Here is a 17,308-nt window from a genome sequence, read left to right as displayed (position 1 = left end):
CCTGCACCCTGAGCCCCGCAGAAGCCACAGTGGGGCGGCCACTGGTACAGCAAGCACAAGGGTGGTCTCGGGTACAGCAGGTGCAAGGACGAGGGAGCCAGGAAGGAGGAGGAAGGGTAACTCCACAGACAATCCCAGCAGTGTGGCTGGAAGGCACTCAGATGACAGCCTTGGGGTAAAGCTGTGCACAAAATGTCCCTCTCTACCCTGTGTCTACAGGGTCAGAGACACACAAGGGGCCAGGGGACATAGAAAGGGCTCCACATCCTCCCATTCTGGTCCTGAGAAGGGGGGTGGCAAGCCCAAGGTCCCCTTCTGATACCGGTATTTGGGATCCTAAGAAGTTGAGGGGTCTGTGGGAAGCATGTGGTAGAATGGGACAGGCTGAGGACAGGTATCGTTTATAGTATAAGAGTTACGCTTTGGCTAAGTGTAATTACATTCGTTTCATTGTGGCTGAAACCCATTATCTGAAAGAAACCATTAAAGGAAAGGAGGAAGGATTTCTTTTCATTGGGGGTTTCAGAGGTTTCCATACAAAGTCCTTGAATCAACAGATTCTGGGCCAGGGTGAAACAGAACATCATGACAGCAGAGGCTGCTTCCCTCATGGTGGACAGGAAGCAGAGAGAGAGAAGAGACCCAGGAAGAGGTGCAACCTTCAAAGACACACCCTTGTCAGTGACCCGCTTCCTGCCTCTACCCCCATCTCCCAAAGTTCCTACCACTTCCCACCCGGTGGGAAACCAGCACTCATCACACACGTGCTGTGGGGGACGTTCTGTACCCAGACCACAACAACTGAGCTGCTGTAGGAGTTGAGCCTTCATGAAGGGGCTGTGTGGGATGTGGGAGTTCAGTTGGGTGTGATATTGTGCGGGGTGTTGGAGTTGATTTGTGGCAGGGTTGTATGTAGTATGTTGGGGTGAGATGTTGTGTCAGAGTTGATTTGTGGCAGTGTTGTGTGTAGTGTGTTGGGGTGAGATGTTGTGTCAGAGTTGATTTGTGGCAGGGTTGTGTGTAGTGTGTTGGGGTGAGATGTTGTGTCAGAGTTGATTTGTGGCAGTGTTGTGTGTAGTGTGTTGGGGTGTGATGTTGTGTCAGAGTTAATTTGTGGCAGTGTTGTGTGTAGTGTGTTGGGGTGAGATGTTGTGTCAGAGTTGATTTGTGGCAGGGTTGTGTGTAGTGTGTTGGGGTGAGATGTTGTGTCAGAGTTGATTTGTGGCAGTGTTGTGTGTAGTGTGTTGGGGTGTGATGTTGTGTCAGAGTTAATTTGTGGCAGTGTTGTGTGTAGTGTGTTGGGGTGAGATGTTGTGTCAGAGTTGATTTGTGGCAGGGTTGTGTGTAGTGTGTTGGGGTGAGATGTTGTGTCAGAGTTGATTTGTGGCATGGTATTGTGTGAGGTGCAGGGACCATTACACTGACACGCTTCGTGGTGATTCCAGAGCTGTCCTGAGGTGCCTTCCCCTTCCGCCCCTCCCCCAGGGAGCTGGAGAGGTGCTGTGTGCTAGAGGGCATGGGAGGGACCTCACAGCATTGAACTGAATAAAGGGGACATGCAGATCTCCCCACTTCGACCGGCCACTCCACCCTACCTTGGAGCCCTGGTACCACTCAGGCTACCCATGACTGTCTCTCAACTTCTGCCCATCTGCCACCTACTCTCCCACCCATCCACCCACCAGACTGGTTCTTTTAATGGATTCAGCTTAAAAAGAAGAGAGGAAGAGAGAGAGAGAGAGAGAGAGAGAGAGAGAGAGAGAGAGAGAGGAGGTCTTCAAGTAACAAAGCATCACATAATTACTTGCAGCTCCTTGTCCTTGGTGATTTTATGCTTGTGTTGCTATAATTATGCATCACGTGGATTAGGAGTCACGGCTCTTGCGGCTGATCAGTGACATCTGCTGGCTTTTCAGATGGGGAGAGGGCAGAGCAGGGGAGAGACGGCCCTCAGCTGATGGACAGCTAGGCCACTGTGACTTACCTGGACCCAGCACAGAGACTGAGAAACTCATGTTGAGAGTTGGGGAGTCTCCAGAGTGGGGCCACAAAGGGACGGGAGCCCACGGGGAGTGCATGCTCGTTTACACCAGGGTGCTCACGTGGAAGGCTCCTGAGCGTGGGAAAGCTCACTTCCCCTCCCCATCTCCAATCAATCCACCACAGGCTCCTCTCCCTCCTGGTTTACTGTTGAGAATGGCTTCCAGCCTTTCTCGCTTCTCTTCTTCTCCATCAATCCTGGCCTGGATTCTGTCTCATCCCTCCATCGTCCACACCAACGGCCAGCTATACCACACGCAGCTATGGCTTACGGAATTGTCTGAGTAAGATCGAGTGTGTCCCCCAAAGAGTTTTTGCTAGCAATCTGGCCTTGGTGTGGGGGTGTTGAGAGTAGAAGAACCTTTAGGGAGCGGTGCTAATGGCAGGTGATCAGGTCTGAGGGGCAGCCACTCCTGGGAGGGACCACTGAGGTATCATGAAGCTGGCTTCATCCCTGAATCCCTTCTCTGCACGTGCCTCTGGCCACTGTGCACCTTCTCTGCTGTTGGTTGCCATCTCCAGGGACACCATGGAAGCCCCTTACCAGAGCCGACGGAACGCCGGCTCCAGGACCTCCCACTCCAGACCCGTGAACTAAATAACAAGGGCCCAGCCTTGAGCATTGTGTCACAGCCACAAAGAGTTTACTACTGCCTGCAGGAGAAAAGAGAGGATCTTTGCGGAGATAACCAGGAGATCTAAACACCTATCACTCCAGCCTCAGCTCATACCTCACTCCTTCTGACTCTGGGCTCCATCTAGGAGTGCTGGTTGGTAAGGGTGAGAAGTACAAGGAGAGGAAGGCTAGCGGGGGGGGGGGGTGGGGGGGGAGTCCCCAGGGTGCCGGGGGTGAGAGCTGCCCCAGTAGATGGTCATGAAGAGAACAGGCCTCCACTACCAGGCCATGTGCTCTCTTACCCACCCCCTCCTTACCCAGGTCTGGAGTGGCTGGGGCAGGAACAGCATGACCCATTGAATGTCACAGAAACCTGGATCACGGGGAGGCTGACACTTGAAGAGGACTGGCTGGAAGTCAGCCCTCCTCTGTAGGCTAGGAGGAATGAAATTCATGGCAAAGTTGTGCTCAGCAGCATCTGAGCTTTGGTCAAGGCTCGAGGCCTCCATGGGGGTATACAGGGCACGAGTCAGGGCACTTGCAAGGAAACATACCCAGAATAGCCCAGAATGAAGGCCAAGTCCTCGGGAAAGGAGGGCAGTGGAGGTTTCAAGAGGGCTCTTGGCCACAGTGACCTCACTGGAGAAAAGTGGGATTGGGCCAGCACACTCCATCAGAGCGCACCAAGGACCAAAGGGAACGTCAAGTTGGCCCAGAGTTTGCCCATGGTTATCACATCACCTGTAGTCAGGAACTGACTACAAGGACATATCCCACATCCTCTAGTGGGAGATGAAATGTTCAGCATGGAGAACCTTCCTGAATGTTCTGAAAGATAAACAAGCCCAGAGCCCTTGGATACCCACGGAAGTCTGAGGGGAACCTTGGCCAGCAGGAAACAAGTAGGCCACCAAGTGGCCGGTCCTACAGTCCCCACATATGACAGAGGAAACAGACACCACCACCTGCATTTACCAAAGCCCAAAGGCAGAGGGCAGAATCTGTCTTAGGAACAGGAGTCCTAGCAGCCAGAAGTCCCCCAGCCTTGCCTGGAAGGTGACCCAGCTACTGGGTGGGGTTAGGGTCTCTCAACCTAGGGGTTTTCCCTGAGGCTTTCCTTCAGGAAGATTCTCTATTTGCTTGCTTTCTTCTGTGATATGATTTTCCTATTTTTCTGATTTTGTTTTCTAATTGCATGTGCTAGGTGCGCAACAAACATAGCTAGGTAAGGAACAAGCCAGCCACCGTCAACTACCTCCACCCATGCGCCGGCCATTCTGTGTGCAAACTTGACTGGCCCCACCATGTGGGCACACATAGAGCCTGAGAAAGGACCACTGCAAGATGTGAGACTCCTCTTGGGACTGAAGAATCCCCAGAGACCCAAGGCAGCATGTAAGAAGGGCTGAGCAGCCTGCGCTGGCAGCGACTGGGGTGCTCCTGCGAGGGAAAGGAAATGCTGAGCTGATGAAGTGGCTGGGGTGGGGGTGGGGATAGAATGTGAGGCAGGCAGAATGCCAGCCGAACTTTCAGTTACGATATCGCTCAATATTTCTCTGCATTCTACAGTCATCATTGTCTGGCTTCTTTGATGGATCCATCACATACTCTCCATTTCCAGCCCTTGAGGTGCCAGACTCAGTTCCTGAGTGTCCCTCTCTGCTCCATCATTGCTCTGTGTGTGTGTGTGTGTGTGTGTGTGTGTGTGTGTGCACGTGCACGTGCATGCATGCATGCACTTGCATGGTCACACATGCTAGGGGTTGAACCCAGGGCTTGATGCTTGCTAGGCAAGTGCTCTACCACTTGAGCCTTGCTTCCCTCCCTCCTTTGATGCCGTCTGATAAGTCTCAGCCATCGATGGACAATTCTCCCAACCTCATAGGCTCAGCCTAGATCGTCCCTAGGACTCCAGATCCCTCCACTCCCTCCTCAACATCTTCACTAGACCTTGAACTCGGCCACTCATACTTCCTGCTCCGCTCTGTCCAGCTAGTAATTCACAACTTTCTCCACCCCTAGCCTGCTCTTGGCCCCTCCCATTCCCTCAGGTCAAACCTGTCAGCCTGTCACCCCTGAGCCACTGTCCCAGGAAATAGCGCTGCCATCCTCTCCCACCTGGAATCCTGTTCAGGCTCCCCACAAGCCAACGCCTCCCTATTCCTGATGGCCTTCCTGTCACCTGCCTTTCCGAGTCACCTCTTAACCCTGGTCCCCTGCCATGTTTCCCTCTCATAGATTCTCCCCTGGCTGTGGCAATGTCCTTGCTGGCTCCTAGCAAGCCACACATTCTCCCACAGTTGCTTCCTCTGAAGGGGGAGATCTGTGCTCTGCGTACCACACAACCCATGCTTCATCCTTGAGTCTTTGATCACATGCCACTTGCTCCATGAGACCTACTGTGAACAGCGTTTTACAAATTAAAACCCAAACCAGGCACCGGTGCCTCACGCCTGCAATCCTATCTACTCAGGAGGCTGAGATCTGAGGCTTGTGGTTCAAAGCCAGCCCACACAGGATAAGACTCTTATCTCCAATTAACTACCAGAAAACTGGAACTAGAGCTATGGTTCAAAGTGATAAAGCACTGGCCTTAAGCAAAAGAGTTCAGGGACAGCACCCAGGCCCTGAATTCAAGCCCTACGAGAGAGAGAGAGAGAGAGAGAGAGAGAGAGAGAGAGAGAGAGAGAGAGAGAGAGAACCAGCAATGTTGTATTGAGTTAGAGCCACTGCCAATTTTCATGGTGTGAATATACCCATCAGGGCCAATTCCTGCCACCTACACAAGCTCACTGGCTGCAGACTTGGGAAGAGAAGGGCCATCCGTGTAAACACACTCTGCAGACACCTGCAGCTCTTCCTGCACCTCACTTCCCCTTTTCACAACAGACCACAGATTTCTGGGAGCCTTTTGCTTGATCTGATCTTTTAGTTCCTGATCTGTCCCCTGCAAACCATGGCGATGGGTCAAATCTGGCCTTCAGCCTCTCTGGACCGCTGAAGTTTGTTGACGGAAGCTATACTTACTTGCTGACTTACTGCTGTAGCTGTTCTATATCACAATGGCAGAGTTCAGTATCCGAGACTGAGATTCCTGCCAGCAATGCACTAAACGCTTACCATATGGCCACTCACAGGGAGAGTGTGCTGATCCCTGGCTTCATGGAGGACCTGCTACAAAAAGTGATCTGAAACTCTCATGCAAATGATAAATGAATAAATTTACACAGAATAATCAATGCAGAGACGTGTCTCTTCTAACCATGTCTCGGTCTGTTTAGGCAGTTCTACCAAAATACATTCAACTGACTGAAACAGAAATAAACTGACCTCAACTCATTTCTTACAGTTCGAAGGAAGCCCAACATCAAATTTAGGGTCCATAATCTTTGAGTTCAGAGGTAGGCAGGCATCTTTCCCTGCCTTCAAGTGAGGAACCCCATAAGGGCGCTAATCCCACTGACGAGGACTCCACCCTCATGATCTAGCTACTTCTTAAAGGCCCAATTCCCAGCCCCATTAGATTAGCTGTCAGAACTCCCCTGTATACGTTGGGGAGGTGAGCACAAGTGTTACGTATATAGCAATAGTTTCAGTGGGCTGCTTAAAGAAAAAGTCTTTGCTTGACTGGAAGATACACCTGCTGTATGCTCTGCCTGGGGACACGGGTCAAATGCAGACATGGCTGTGACCTTCTCAGGGAGCCTTGGAGAGCAAGGTCAGACCCCGAGCCGCATTTTCATCTTCCCCAAGCCTGTGCAGCCTTCCTGCTAAAAACACACAACAAGGCGAGACATAACTTATAGCTACATCACGGCGTCTCCTCACAGACACTCCCATTAGAGAGCTTCAGCCTCTTCCTGAGAGGAGGCTCAGGGAGTTTAAGCGTGTTCCCCATGGTCACAAGGCAGAAACTGAGTCAGACTTTTGGATTTCAATACCCTTAGCCTCCACAAGGGGGCTTATTTGAAATGAGGGACAGAAAATTCCAGGAGGACCTTCCATGTCTTCATGGAGTGTTAATACTATTTTTAATCTCATGTAAATTCTTTTTAACTCATTGCAACCCATGGAAGGGTACCATGAAGTCCTAAAGAAACCTAAGGCATAAGGGTGAGCTCTCCAACCCTCCTGGCTTGATAGACCATCCATAGTTAATAGTCAATAAATGGTAACAGCACAGACCTTCAGAGCAGAGGACGACGCTGGAGGTTGCTTAGGCGGTAGCTCTGCACCACGTGAACGGGCCATGTCCCAAGCCCTACCACCTGCTGCACCATGATTGTAAAGCTCCCTCAAGTATGTGTGGGACACAGCCAGACTTGAGAACCACAGTTCTGGCCCAGCCTCATCATTTAGAGATGTGGAAATTCACCCCTGCAGCATGAAGTATACGGGAACCAGCCCAGAGACCACAGAAGGTCTTCTTTGCTGTGTGGAGTCCCACCCGGGAAATCAGGAGTGAGAAATAAGCACGGGGGAGGGGGAGGTGTTCAGAAAATTCTAGAATATTTGGGGTAGTCCTCCCAAAAACCTTAAAGATGGATCCCTGAGGTCTCAGAGCATCCAAATGAGAAGATACAGTCCTCCATTGTGGCCCCATTTTCTGATCTGGGGAATGGAGCTATAAGCTTTGGTATTGGGGGTAGGTGCTATAGTCCACTGAAGGTCTCAGGTTGTGGCCTCAGGGTTCCACTCCTGACTCTGCACGTGCTAGTTGTGTGTTCCTGGGAAAGTTACTGAACCTCTCTGTGCTTTGTGCTTGTCACTTATTTAAGTAGCAGCATTCACTCTGTGTACTATTGTGAACACTGGTTTGGGAATGTCCAGTCCAAAGAGCCTATCAGGACCCAGGGCACCTGCATTGTGCTGCCAGCTTCTTGACAGCCAGCATGGAGTCATACATTGTTCACAGAGGAGAAAGAAAGAGATTCAGGGAAAGCAAACCACGTGCCCAAGGTCACCCAGCATGTTGGGGACAGGTGTGGGACTAGACTACAGGCCTAGGTCTGTCATTGCACAGTGGACTTTCTAGCCATGCTAGTTTCCTGAACACCCAGCCCTGTAGCCTCTGCCAAGGCCTCATGGGAGCCAACGGTCTACTTTTAATGAGCCTGGGATAATCAACCCCTTGTTAGAACTCCTGCAGGGTGAGCACACGGAGGGAAGAAGTAAGTTCTCCTCCTTGCAGCTCTACAACCAGCTGAGCCCCTAGAAAGGAAAGAGGGAAGGAGGAACAAAGGAATGAATGGAGGAAATTAATGAAAGCTATGAATTCTAGGCTGCAAGCATCAGAGCCATCAGCATGGCCTCCGAGGTCCTCACCCCAGGACCATGGGACAGAGAATGGCTGATTCGCAAATGAGCACAAACTGCTTAGCTATGGATTTACTGTCTAATGAGGGGCCATCCATCACATTCACAGGGGAGATAATCACCTAGCATCGCCGCCAGGAGGTACCTCAGGAAGCTGGTGGTCCCCACCTCGTAGCCTTTGGACTGGCCATCTGAGGGATGCCTCTGGAATCAGCAAAAATATAAAAAGGAAGGGGAGGGCATATGCCACAGGGCTGATGGAAGAAAGTCTATCTCTCCTCAGGTCCTTTCCCCAACACGATTGACTTATGCTAGAGTCGTCACTCCTAATATGAGTCAGCCAAGAGAGGACAGGATGGCATCAGGCAACACAGAAACACTGGTGACAGTAGCTTTGGTGTCCCTAGCCCAGAAGCAAGGCATAGAGCATGAGACAAGACATGACTCCTAGCTCAGCAACTGCTGTATAACCTAAACATTGTCCCCTGCCCTCTCTGGGCCTCAGTTACAGCCTTTATAAGAGTGACCAGGAGGCACCAAGCTCTAACCTGCTGTGACTCCGTGACCCATGGGAAGTAAAGCAGATAGAGGAGGCTCATTGGCCAGTAATGCCAGGCTGCTCACCCTGCAGCTGGTGACTTGCCTGGGCTGTGCCCTGTCTTTGGTACCTCAGTACCCCTGCCCTCTGCTCAGCTCCATGTCCCCTCAGCAGCAGAGAAGGAAGCCAAGGAAGACTTGGCATGGGGCCTTTGAAAGTAGGGACTGAAGGAAAACTGCAGTCAGGAAAATGAGAGGAAGACAGGTAGGCCCCAGGGCTCAGGGACAGTGGTCTTTGGAGTCCTCCATTGGCCCAAACATCCCCATTAAATTAAAAAACTAGAGCTTTCTTAAAGTCTCTCCCCAAACATTTTATTTAAGAGAAAAAAAAAGACTTCAAGGCAGCTAGAGCCCAGGAAATGTGCACTTAGGCCAGAAAGAGCTATAGATTGCCAACCTGCAATCGCTGCTCCTCGTCCATTAGAAGAGCCATAAAATCACCCTTCAGCCTCTGGCTTTTCAACCAGAAATGCCAACCGATGAACCTTTTGTGAGAATCACACTGCATGCCACCTCTGCAGCCTGAGCCCGGGCTGGCAAAGTGCCCCTGCTGTGGGTAGGAACGGTCATTCCGGCCACCACTGCCGGCTAATTGCATGTGGACAGCGTCCCCCTGTAACCTCTTCATCTGCTGGCTTCAGGAACCACCCAGGGCTCAACAGGGCTTCCAGAGCCCAGCTGCTCTCTCCAGTGCCAAGCCTGGCCCGGCCTCCTCCCTGTTTCCAGCCCCAGCATCTGGATGTGCACTTGGCTCCTGCCTGGCCCTGTTCCCGGGTTGCAGTGTGGAGGAAGCTGTCCTAGCAGGTGGTGACAGCTCCCAGGGCTGGCCTCCAGGGCTGTGGCCTCCTTTTCTGCTCAGATACGCGTGGGTGGTCTGGGGGCGGCAGGCGGTGCAGGGTGGCAGGACACTGTGATCCTCTATGCTCAGGGACCACTAGACTCCTCCTGGATCTCAGCCCCACAGGTCGAAGGGGAAGGCATGACATACCTAAACAGGTCTGTTTGGTTCTCTGTCTCCTGTTCCTAACACCCACTACAATTTCCCTTGTAATTGCCTGGGAAATTACAGAGCACTTCCTGAGAATTTCCTGTGCAATGTTTAGGAAACTTTAGGACGTAGGTGGGACCTAGCAAGAAAAAGTCAAGTCGTTGGAAGGGTGTCCTTTGAAGATGTATCTTACTCCAGGCCCTTCTCTGTCTCTCTCTGCTTCCTGCCTACCATGAGGTGGGCAGCCTCTGCCATGTGTTTCTGCCACCATGATGGACTACCTCACCACGGATCTAGAGACAACAAAGCAAGCCAAAAGCTAGGAACAGACGTTCCTAAAACTGAGGCAAAAATCAACAATTTCTCTTCCTCAGACTTGTCAGTCACCACAGTGAAGAGCCGGTTACGAGAGAATTACCCAACAATTAACCAGGTGGCTTAACCATTTGTGTGCAATGGTCTAGAAGCCAGGGAGCTCAAGATTCAGGTTCTAGGATTTGATTTCCTGGGGAGGGCCTCCTCTGAACCTAAGAGGAGCTTACAGCAAATGTTTTCTCTCTTTAAAATTTCTATGGCCTCTACATTCTCCTCCTCTACCCAGAGTAATCAGGAAGATTCTGGAAGGCCCTCAGGCAGCTCATGATGCAGATGCCACCTTCTGGCTGTGGTAGAGAGGAAAATTACCTCACTTAAGTCTTTTCTTAGACTCCTACAGACTAGGGCCCCACTCGGGACCAGTGGCCTTGCAAACTCTAAGCATCTTCTTGGTTAAGGCTTCAGGATGTGAGGTTGGGAGTAGGAAAACTACTCAGCTTGCTGATGGTTTCTAGATAGAACAGTGAGATCTGTTTAAGCTTCCTGGAAAAATTCAAGTTAAATTTCTTACTGCCTGGCAGAAAAGGGGCGAAGAAGCCTGTGAATGGGAAATGAAGTTGGAGAACGTTGTGGCTAGGCAGAGAAAAAGATGGCAAAACTCCAGGGTGGTAGAGGGAAAAGGAGGAAAACCTCAACTGGACTCTTAGCAACTCTTAGCCAAGACTTTGCTTAGAAAAACTGACAAGGTTAACAAACAACCTCAGGCATCATGAACTGCCTGAGGGCCTTCCAAAATCTTCCTGATTACTCTGGGTAGAAGAGGAGAATGTAGAGGCCATAGAAATTTTAAAGACAGAAAACATTTGCTGTAAGCTCCTCTTAGGTTCAGAAAGAGGGGGAGACCCAGGTCAGCACCTCAGCCCAAGCAGGGGTGGGGATGGGGAAGCTTCTAGGGATGGAGCCCAGGAGCCTACTCATGACTGAACCCTCCCATTTTTGGTTTCAACCATCCAGAGGAATAGGAGATGAACTGAACATATCCTGTGAAAGATTTTTTTTTTTTGTATAGGTGTAGGTCATTTAGAAAATAGGTTCCGGCCACAACTCAAAACAGTTGCACATGCCCTGAATGAAGCTTAAAGATGTCCCATATTTCCCAAGCCTGACCCCCCTGCCAGTGTTCCCAGAGGAGAGACAGGTGCCATTCCCAGCTGGGGAAACCACCCTAGAGCTGCCACATGCCAGGGTCCAAGTTGATACTTCTTTTTGTTCCTTTCCAAGATGTGTCATACTTGATTCTTACTATACGAGTCAACCGAGGTAGGTACCTGGTACATGGTGGGGACAGAAGCTTCTAGAAAGTACACTGGAATGAGCCAGAAATTCCTGAGGAGGCACAAGAACAAGAGAAGTCGTACCTCCCACTCTTCCTGCCTTGGATTGTCCACACACAGCTCTGGAGAGCCAGAGAAGCAGAATTTGCTGTCCAACCCAGCTGGTAGGGAAGGCCCAGGGGACAAGACTCCTACCTCATCCAAGGGGTTTTCTTCCTGCTATGGTGTAAATTGGTGTGTTCCCTTTGACACTCATGTTGAAAGTGAATACCTTCTGTGAGGTATGTAGAGGGTAGAAACTTAATCCAACCATAGTATTATAGCATTTGGAGGTGGAGCCTTTGAAAGGTTGTTAGGATTAGACCAAGTCATCAGAGTGAAGTCCTCAAGATGGAATCCTGGTGGTTTTTTGAGAAATAGAAGGGATACATACACACACACACACACACACACGCACACACACACACACACACACACACACACACACATATACACATAAACATACTCATATATACACATACTAACTTGTACCACCTCAAGACTCTACCATCACCAGATGTGGTCCGTCAACCTTGGACCAGAAACCATGAACCAAAATAACCCTTTTACTTTATAACTTCCCAGTCTATGGTATTATATTGTTAGCAACAAAGGCAAACTAATCCTTTCCATGGAGAAGAGGCCTGTGAGAAAGTAATTTAGATGGTTAAAAGACCCCACAGGAGGGCTGGGAAGGTAGCTCAGTGGTAGAGTGCTTGCCTTGCATGCATAAGGCCCTGGGTTCAATTCCTCAGCACCACATAAGCAGGAAAAGCCGGAAATGGCGCTGTGGCTCAAGTGGTAGAGCGCTAGCCTTGAGCTGAAGAGCTGAGGGACAGCACCCAGGCCCAGAGTTCAGGCCCCATGACCAAAAAATATATAAATAAAAGACCCCAGAGGACTCTAGCCAGCCATTTAAGGAGCCATCATAAAGAATGCTCCATTAATTGCATCACACGGGAAGCCTTGTGGAGTGAGTGAATACCTACCTTGGCTATCATGCAGGGAAATGGTAGGAGGTGAAGTCTAGATGTCCAATTGGGGTCAGGCTATGGAGGGGTTTGCGCACCAGAATAAGATGTGTGTTTTGTTTTGTTTTTTTTCTGGTAAGCATTGGGAAGATTTTGAAGCTATTCAGGAGACAGGTAGGTCACAGTGCAGATGTGCACAGAAGCACCTGTTTCTTGCTCTTAGACCCAACCCTTCTTCCACTGGCACCATTTCCTGAGCTAGCTAATGGACAGTACCGTATGGAAACCAAAGGGAGGGGATGTTAAATCGATGTTACATGCTACATGACATTTACAACCACTAATTAAAAACTCAATAATGGAGGAGAAACTGCTATTCAATTATTGCTCTTGGGCAAAAACAAAACCCCTTTGAAAAGATTTATTTTGATGTGTCACTCACAGTGAGTGACATAATTATGTATTGAAGATGATCATAAAACTGCCTTTTACAAAAAGAGAGTCTAGTGAACTCAGTATCCTTTGTTTTCCTGTGGTCTACATGGGGCTTTTGTGAGATTTTGTGAGGAAATAATGGGGCAAAGCATTTTGTTCTGCATGAAAGGGGAGAAGACAGCCATCTGGCTTAGGCACTTCCTGGGAACAGGAAGATAGTAAAGGCTCCAGGGAAACAAAATATCTAAAGTGAATCTTTGAGTGATTTGCTGTGATTTAATCCCCTAGCTCAGTCTCCCCCATGAGAGCAGTGAATTCTATGCTCACCAGTGTTATTGTGCAAGAAAGTCTTTTGGAGTTCTGCTCCCAGGTTGGTACAGGATAAAAATAAAGAATGTTTCCCCAGGGCTGGGGCAGAGGATGAGGGACGGTTGATGTTCAACCCCAGTGTATGGATCTTAGAATCATTGGATGTTGACTGCTGCTCAAAGTGTCTTGAAAACAGGAAGGGCAGGGTTACCAGCAGGACCATCAGATGGATCCAACAGCATGTTCAAGTGACCAGCTAAAGGCAGCACCAGCTTACTTCCTTGTTCCTTCCATTTGTGTGCATTGATTCACCTTACACAGCAGACTAGTGGTAGCCAGGAAGGGCAAGAGATCAATATAACAAAGAGTTGGAAGTGGTGTTGTACAGGAAAACATAATAACAACAATAGGTTTCCACATCCAGCCCTACTCCAGAAACCCTACTGTACATCCCAAGCTGAATACTCCTCCCAGAAAGAAGGCTCCTCCTGCCAGTACCCTGTCCTCACTTTGCCCCGTGAGGCTCCTGAGCTGGATAGAATCCACACTAGAAACAGACGACTACAATTAAAGGGACTGGCTGAAGTTGCTGCTCAAAAGGCATTTTCAATAAAGAGAGGCTAAAATTCAGTGTGGCACATCATCGTAGCACTTTCCTTCCTTCCAGAAGGATTAACAAATATCAAGATGTACAGGGATGAGAAAATTTGATCAAGCAAAGTATTTTTAAAGTATTCTCTCCCTCCTCCATCAACATTGTACTACTGGGATTCAATGTTCTTGAAAAGTAGACAGAGACAGACACACACACACACACACACACACACACACACACACACACACACACACACACACACACACACACAGTCACTTCCCCCACAGGAGCATTTGTAAGGACCCTTCGGATCTAGGAAAGCCATAATTAAAAATATGTGTGGTAATGGCCCACACATAAATACATGGGAACAGCTGCTTGTGTGTTGGTTTTGAACTGGAAAACACAAGAAAAATGCATTGATTCGCTCAAGGAAAACTAAGCCAGGCTTGAGGATGGCTTATGGGAAGCCAGAGAAATCCATGCAGAAGGGAGAGGCCTACAGAGAGTTCTCCCAGGGCCTGAACATGACAGGAAGCAATCCCAGGGCTTGGGGAGTGTGGTGGTTACTGCTAGTGACCAGGACTTCTTATTCTTGGTATGGACCATGTTAGGTGCAGCAAGGTTGAAGAAAATAGAAGGAAAAGGAGGGAGGGGAGAGGACTGAGGGGAGAGCAGGAGAAAGAGGGACGGTGAAAAAAGTTGGTAATACATTTTTTATCTCACATAAGTGAAATCAACTTATACCAGCTTAATGATATTTTTTAAAGAAAGATGTGGGGTGGTAAACATGGAACTCTCAAGAAAGTTCTGGAACAAAAAGTAGAAAATCTTCAGAAATACAAGCCATTCTCGGTCTCTTCCTGACCTCTTTGCTCATATGCCTCCTGCACAACTCTAACTTCTGCTTCCTTTCTCTCTCCATATCCCAGCACACTCCACTCCTCAGCCCACGTGGATACACACAACTTACAAGTTCAACATGCCTTTAGGCTGTCCACATGGAGACATCAGAATAGACATCTAGAGAGAAGAAAGAAGCTTCAGTAGAGATACGGTTGTGTAAGCTGTCGGAATATGAATATAAACTAATACCATGGGAATGTGGAGAGGCAGGAATGGTACAGAGCCCTGGGAAGCCTGGGTGGTAAAGACTAAGAAGAGAAGTCACTGAAGAACAATCAAACAGCCAAGAAACTGGGATCTCAGGAGTCTCCAGAAAGAAGGGTGACAGGCATCCATCAGATGGACAGCATGCTGGATGGATCCATCTTGCGGTCATGTGTGAAAGCATTTTCATTCAGGGGCAAGTAGGGCTGAATGCCAAATTTTCCTGGGAAGAAGAGGCATGGACATATTTGGCTGGAAATGAGAGAAAAAGGAAGGAGGAGAAGTTGGAAACGCTAAGAATCCCAGAGAAACTTGTTACACGGCAAAAGAGTTGATGTTGGAAAAGAGCCAGTAGAAAAGGAGCTGTAGATGCTGAGAAAACAGGCAGGGAGTTGGGCTTAGGGGAAAGAAAGAACAGTTCTTCCATTTTCACAAGTGTGGTCAGCACCTGTAATGGAAGCCCATTTAGTGGGGGGTGGGGGGGGTGGGAAGGAGAGGAATTTGAACTGCCAATGAATGGACAAATTAATGAATGGACAGATTAATACAAGAATAAGCAAATAAAGGAATGACCATATGCATTTGGCCGTAGACCTGCAACTCAGGACTGATACTTTATATAAGGTGTTTGTCCCAACGTGGCGGCCTGTGCCCCTTGGCTATTTGGTATCTGTAGCAACAAACCGATCTACCTTTAACCACATGGAAGTAGGGCATCTCGCTACCCACAGGCAAGCTGAAGTTTCTCTGCAGAACATTCTGAATTAACTTTAAAAGCTGGAGGAGCATGATTAAAAGTCCCCAGAGCTGTAAACCACAGAGCAAGGCAGGGATTGGTCTGGGCCTGGGTCACCTGAAGGAAGACTAGGAGCAAAAATGACAGTGCCACCCAGAAACCAGGCTTTCCTGTCTTCCCTCCTTGTTTTACATCCTCCCCAACACAAGCACAGGCTTCGCTCTGCCCCATACACCCACCTCGGCAGGCAGGCCCTCGGGTCCAGACTAAAGCCCACTAGAACTACTGGGCCATTGAATCGCAAATGAAATCGCCCCCACAGGCCTTCTCTTTCCAGTTCCTGGGCTCATTAGGGCTCAGATAATGGAACAGCTCTTGCAGCTAATGGGTTGCAAGCAAGTGGAGGATGGAAACCGGCCCCTCTACTACTTCACTAAGGAGAAACAGGAAGGAAAGGTCATTGACTAAAGCCCCAAAGTTTGGAGTGCTGGGGGGGGAAAAACTTTCTCCTGACTATGGGAGATCTGGAGCATGAAGAATACATTCACCAAGCTGTGCTTGTGAACGGAATAGACATGCTTTTGTGTATCCATCCCAGGTATGGAAGTCCAGAGTTCTGGAATTTGTCATTCCAGAAACTTCCATTGCTAATCTGCCCTGGATGTGAAGAACATGAGATCTTTGGAGCCAGAGAACTTTATGGAAGCAGCAATGATGCTTGCCAGAGACAAGCATTCCTGCTGGAATAACCAGGTTTAGGTTGATTTGGACCACATAAACCACAGGTTTGGAGCCAAGTACCCCTCTCCAGGGACATGACAACTGCAAACAGGGACTTTACCAAAGGCAGCCCTGGCATTTGCTGTGTGCACAGCGCCTGGGCCCTATATGGCCGCAGCTGTAGGGAAGTGGGAAAGTCTGAGCTCAGGAAACTTTTTAGTTAGAACTCCATGGTGATTTTTTTTTTTTCAAGGACAGCATCAGGGTCGGGATAGGAAAAGACAGGGCCCTTGCTGTCCACCTGTCTGCCTCTGATCATGTTGATTTGCTGAGAAATGAGATGGCCTTATGAAGGTGAGATTGAATGAAGACAAGGAAAAGGAGGGTTCCAGGCACAAACAGAAAGCCAAGAGCAGCCCTACTGCACAGAATGGGAAATACAGTAGAAGGAATTCATTCCCACGGGCTGTCAGGCACCTTGCACACCTAAGGGGAGTGCATTTGCCTGTCAAAATTGCTCGTGCCAAGTTACGTGGAAACAGAAAGGGACTCCGTTCCAGGCCTTCTAATGTGTCCTGGTTGGAGAGCGTTCCCTTCACGGGAAAGCTCCATCAGAGAAGGAGAATCTGGGCTGCTCAGCCAACTCCAGCTAAGTCTTTGTCTGATGAGCGCTCATCAGAGTCAGTGCTATGGTGGGCAGGAGCAACTCCTGAGGACTGGCTGAACACTGTGAGCCCCCAGGTCCCCTCCCTCCAGCCACCCCTCCATCTCTAACCCTCCAAAGAGAACGCCAAGTATCCAGGAAGCCTGCCATGTGAGGGGCCCCAAAACATGTGCAGGATGTGGGGTGGCAAACAGGACAGGCAACTTGGGGAACCTAGGAACTTTAACTGGCCCCATTCCTTCACATGATGGGGCAGTTGCCTAGTTGGGGGCAGTTATCACCATGGCAACCACATGTAACTCAACCGAGGTTCAGGAGGCTTTGGGGGCTCAGAATCCTGTCCTGCCAGCACTTGGCAGCAGATTCCTTAAAATCTACCCTGAGTGGGAGAAGCAAACAGGTGGTCACAAACAAGAAACCCAGCAAATCTCTCCTTCCTCAAAGACCACAGACAAGCTGGCAGCTGGCGGCCAGCACCTGTTTAAGGTACAGTACTAAACAGAGGACTTTCCTCCATGCTCAG

Source organism: Dipodomys spectabilis, unplaced genomic scaffold, assembly GCF_019054845.1.
Source record: "Dipodomys spectabilis isolate Male_0828 unplaced genomic scaffold, ASM1905484v1 ptg000096l, whole genome shotgun sequence".
NCBI lineage: Eukaryota > Metazoa > Chordata > Mammalia > Rodentia > Heteromyidae > Dipodomys > Dipodomys spectabilis.
This window is presented reverse-complemented; position numbering follows the sequence as displayed.